This window comes from Arvicola amphibius, chromosome X, assembly GCF_903992535.2.
Source record: "Arvicola amphibius chromosome X, mArvAmp1.2, whole genome shotgun sequence".
In the NCBI taxonomy this organism is placed as follows: Eukaryota; Metazoa; Chordata; class Mammalia; order Rodentia; family Cricetidae; genus Arvicola; species Arvicola amphibius.
In genome coordinates, this window is record NC_052065.1 from 23,121,693 (window position 1) to 23,127,354 (window position 5,662).

Sequence of the window (5,662 nt, forward strand, 5' to 3'; positions counted from 1 at the left end):
TCCCTTTGGAACTGGTTTGAAACATTCGGAACTGGTCTAAACTGGTCACAACCGGTTGGTACTTGCCGGAACTGGTTGTAAATGGTTTGAACCGGTTGGAACCAGTCGGAACTGGTCTGAACCGCTCAGAACAGGTTTGTACCATTCTGATCCGTTTCGAACCGGTTTGATTTGGTTAGAACCGGTCTGATCCGGTCTGAAATGGTCAGAACTAGTGTGAACGGGTTTGATAGGGTTGGAATCTGTCTGAACCAGTTTAATCTGGTTGGATCCGGTTTGATTCAGTTGGAACCAGTCTAAACCAGTCAGAAATAATTTGAACCAGTCTGAGCTGGTTGCAACCCGTCTGAACCAGTCAGAACCGGTTTGAACCAGTCGGAACCATTCTGAACCGGTTTGAACTGCTCTGAACCAGTCTGAACTGGTTTGATGTGATCAGAACCAGTTTGATCCAGCCGGAACCGGTCTAAACCAGTCAGAACTGGTTTGAACCAGTCTGAACTGGTTTTAACCAGTCTTAACCAGTCGGAACCAGTCTGAACCAGTTTGATCCTTTTGGAACCAGTTTAAACTGCTCTGAACCAGTTTGAAATGGTCTGAAGCGGTCAGAACTGGTTTGAACTGGTCTGAATCAGTCTAAAACAGTTTGATCCAGTTGGAACCGGTTTGAAACGGTTTAAGCTGGTCTGATCCGGTTTTAACTGGTTTGAACTGGTCTAAAGCAGTTTTGACCAGTCTGAACTGGTTTGATCAAGTTGGAACCAGTTTAAACTGGCCAGAACAGGTCCAAACTACTCTGATCTGGTCTTAGTCTTACGGAACCAGGTTGAACCAGTTGGAACCGGTTTGAACCAGTCGAAACTCTTCTGAAGCGGTTTGATCCTGTTCGAGCGTGTTTAAACTGTTTTGAACCCGTTTGAACCAGCCTGTACTGGTTGGAATCTGCCTGAACCTGTTTGAACTGGTATGATCCAGTTTGAACCATTCTGAACCAGTTTCAACTGGTTTGAACTGGTCTGAACCAGACTAACCCAGTTTGATCCGGTTCGAACCAGTCTGAACTGGCTTGACTGATTGGAACCAGTTTGAACTAAATTGATCCACTTAGAACTGGTTTGATCCAGCTTGTAATGGTTTCAGCCAGTTTGAACCGGTCTGAACCGGTTTGAACCTGTCTGAACCAGTCTGAACCTGTCAGAACCGGTTTGAACCAGCCAGAAATGGTTTGAACCCGTTTGAAATGGTCAGAACCGGTCTGAACCGGTATCTGCCGGTCTGAACAGGTTGGAACCAGTCTAAACGGATTTGATTCAGTTTGATATGGTTGGAACAGGTCTGAACCAGTTTGATCCTGTTGGAACAGGTTTAAACCAGTTTGATCTGGTCTGTACTGGTCAGAACCAGTCCAACCTGGTTTGAACAGTTCTGATCCAGTTTGAAACACTCCGAACCATTCTGAACCTATTTGAACTGGTTTGAACTGGTCTGAACTGGTCTGAACCATTCGGAACCAGTTTGATCTGGTTGGAACCAGTTTTATCTGGTTTTTCTGCTCACAACTGGTTTGAAGCATTTTGAACTGGTCTGAACTGGTCTGACCTGGTCGGAACTATTCTGAACAGGTTTGATACGGTTGGAATCGGTCTGAACTTGTTTGATCCGTTTGGATCTGGTTTGATCCATTTGAAACTGGTCTTAACCGGTCAGAACTGGTTTGAACCAATTTAAACCAGTCTAAAATGGTTGGAACCAGTCGGAACCAGTTTGAACCAGTTTGAGCCAGTTTGATCTGGTCGTAGCCGGTCATAGCCGGTTTGATCCCGTCTAAACCGGTTCGAACTGGTCGGAAACGGTTTGAACCAGTTTGATCTGGTCGGAACCAGTCTGAACCAATTTGATCAAGTGAGAACCGGTCTGAACGGGTCAGAACCCGTTTGAGCCAGTTTGAACCGGTATGAACTGGTTTGGTTCCGTTGGAACCAGTTTGAATTGTTTTGAACCGTTTGGAAACGGTCTGAACCGGTCTGAACCAGTCTGAAGAGGTTTGATCCATTTGCAACCCATCTCAACCGGCTTGAACTAGTCTGAACCTGTCGGAATCGGTTTGAACTTGCCTGAACTGGATTGATCCAGTTTGAACCGATCTGAAATGATTGGAACTGGTCTGAACCTTTTTGATATGGTTGGAACTGTTTGGAACTGGTCGGAACTCGTCTAAACCGGTCAGAACCGTTTTGAACCGGTCGGAACTGGTCTTAACCAGTTTGAACCAGTTTGAACCGGTCTAACCTCGTTTCAACCAATCTGAACCTGTTTGATTCCGTTGGAACTGCTTTGAACTGGTCGGAGCCAGTCTGAACCAGTTTGAACCAGTCTGAACTGGTATGAACCAGTCGAAACCGGTTTGAATTGGTCTGAACTGGTGGATCCAGTTTGAACCAGTCTGATCTGTTTTGAACCAGTCAGAACCTGTCTGAACTGGTCTGAACCAGTCTGAACAGGTTTGATCCGGTTGTAATCAGGTTGAACTGGTTTTAACTGGTCTGAACCATTTTGATCCGGTTGGAACCAGTTTAAACTGCTCTGAACCGTTTGGAACCAGTCTGAACAGGTTTGATCCGGTTGGAACTGGACTGAACTGGCTTGAATTGGTCTGAACCTGTTGGAACCGGTTTGAATTTGTCTGAACTGGATTGATCCGGTTTGAACTGGTCTGAAACATTCGGAATCAGTTTCAGCCAGTCTGAACAGGTTGGAACCCATCTGAACCGGTTTGTTTCGGTTTGATCCAGTTGGAACAGGTCTAAAAAGGTTTGATCCTGTTGGGACCAGTTTAAACCGATTTGAACTGGTCTGTACAGGTCAGAACCAGTCCGACCTCGTTTGAACAGGTCTGACCCAGTTTGAACCATTCTGAACCGATTTGAACTGGTTTGAAATGGTCTGAACCAGTCAGAACCCATTTGGTCTGGTTGGAACCAGTTTTAACTGGTTTTTCCGGTTGGTATGGATCTGAAGCGGTTTGAACCAGTCTGAACCGGTTTGACCTGTTTTGAACCAGTCAGAATCGGTCTGAAATGGTTTGGGCCGGTCTGAATCGGTTAAACCAGTTTGAACTCAACTAAACCAGTCTGATTCGTTTTCTAAATGTCTGAACTAGAAGGAACCAGTCTGAACCGTTTTGATCCGGTTGGAACCGGTCGGAACCCATCTAAACTGGTCACAACCTGTTTGATCTGGTCGGAACTGGTCTTAACCAGTTTGAACCGGTTGGAACCAGTCAGAACCATTTGGAACTGCTCTGAAACGTTCAGAACCGGTTTGTACCGGTCTGATCCAGTTCGAAGAGGTTTGAAATGCTCTGAAACAGTCTGAACCGGTCTGAACAGGTGGGAACCGGTCTGAACCAGTTTGATCCGTTTGGAACCAGTTTAAACCTGTCCGAACTGGTTTGAAATGGTCTGAAGCGGTCGGAATTGGTTTGAACTGTTCTGAATCACTCTGAACCGGTTTGATCCGTTTAGAACTGGTTTGAATCAGTTTGAGCTGATCTGAACCGGTTTGAACTGGTTTGAAATGGACTAAACTGGTTTCAACCAGTCTGAACTGGTTTGATCACGTTGGAACCAGTTTAAACCGGTCAGAACCGGTCAAACCACTTTGATCTGGTCTTAGCTGGTCGGAACCAGGTTGAACCGGTTGGAACCAGTTTGAACTGGTTCGGAACTGGTCTGAACCAGTTTGATCCTGTTCGAACACATTTAAACCGGTTTGAACCGGTTTGAACCGATCTGCCCCGTCAAAAGCAGCCTGAACTTGTTTGAACCAGTTTGAACCGTTTTGAACCTGTTTGAACCGGTTTGATCTGGTTGGAGCCAGTCTGAACCAGTTTGATCTGGTTGGAAACAGTTTGAACCAATTTGATGCAGTCAGAACCAGTCTGGTACTGGTTTGTACCATTTTGAACCAGTTGGAACCGTTCTGAACCGGTTTGAACCTGTCAGAACAGTTTTGGACCAGTTTGAACCTATTTGATCCAGTTAGACCCGATCGCAGCCAGTCCGAACCAATTTGAACCGGTTTGAAGCAGTCTGAACCAGTCAGTACCAGTTTGAACTGGTCAAAACCCATCTGAACTAGTCTGAACCAGTCTGAACCTGTTTGATCCTGTTGGAACCGGTTTGTTTCAGTTTGAACCGGTCTGATCCAGTTTGAACCATTCTGAACGAGTTTGAACTGGTTTGAACTGATCTGAACCAGTTGGAACCAGTTTGACCCTGTTGGAACCAGTTTTAACTGGTTCTACTGGTCGGAATCGGTCTGAAGCGGTTTTAACCGGTCTGACCCAGTCTGACCAAGTTTGAACTGGTCAGATACAGTCTGAACTGATTTGGACCGGTCTGAACTGGTTGAACCAGCTAGAACTTGTCTAAACCAATCGGAACCGGATTGAACCTGTTTGATCTGGTTGGAGCCAGTCTGAACCAGTCAGAACTAGTTTGAACCAGTTGGAACTGGTTTGAACCAGTTTAATCCAGTTGGAGCTGGTTTTAACAGGTTTGAACTGGTCAGAAGCAGTCTGAACCGGTTTGATCCCGTCTTAGCCAGTCAGAAACGGTTTGATCTCACTGGAACCAGTTTGACACGGTAGGAACTGGTCTAAACAACCTTGACCAAGAAAAAAACCTAAGCAGAAGAGGCAGAGGAACAGATGTTCTTCCCTGGCCGAAAGGAACATAGTGGGCTGCAGAATTTCTCACAAGTGGAAGGAAGGGGATCGTTCAATCACCCATTGGAGAGGAATGGTTCTGGATCAGGTGGCCATAAATCCCTCCATCTATCTGGTGAAATACGATGGGATCGATTGCGTCTATGGATTGGAACTGCATCAAGATGAAAGAGTGTTGTCCCTTAAAGTGCTCTTTGATACAGTAAAAACCATCCCCAGTCCCTGATCCCAACCTTGCGGATACCATAACTGGCAAAGTGGTGGAGCACATATTTGATAGTGAGCATGGCTCAAAAGATCAATGGAGGGGTATGGTTCTGGCACAAGCGCCCACACTTAATACCTTCTTTTACATTATGTATGCAAATGATCCCATCTTATACATGTATGAACTTCTGGATGATTATAAAGAGGGCGATCTCTGAATCCTGCCAGTGCATAATGAGATTCCTCCACCAGATGTGGGCCTGAAATTTGTGGTTGGTCTGGTAGGAAAGCATGTTGAATATACAAATGATGATGGCAACAAAAGAGAGGGCAAGTTTATTGGTAAAGTAGAAGCCCTACCATCGGTGTATCTTATCAAATTTGATGATGATTTTCATATCTATGTCTATGACTTCACGGAAAATGACTAATTGGTAAAGTTATGTCACCACAACTGTTGAAATAAAGTTGTCATTTCTAGACATTCAGAAGCTGCTGCTTTTAAGTATGTTGGAAGCTCGCCATGGGCATAAGTTTGTCCGGACGAATATACATTTCTGTGGGTATAGCATGCTGTCTGTCAGCACTTTGCCTTGTGGAAAACACTGGGTGTGTTTGGTGGGTGGAGCAGGGAAGGAGGGAACAGCTGTCAATAAAGCCTGTGAGAAAAGGGAGCTAGTATCATCTAAAAATGGAATGGGACTTAGCTGGTCTGGTCCTGGGAGG

At 45.4% G+C, this 5,662-nt stretch overlaps 1 pseudogene; it reads left to right on the forward strand.

The window, feature by feature from the left end:
* Positions 1 to 1,320: 1,320 nt before the first annotated feature.
* On the forward strand, positions 1,321 to 5,367 carry LOC119804177 (annotated as a pseudogene).
* The last annotated feature ends 295 nt before the right edge of the window (positions 5,368 to 5,662 follow it).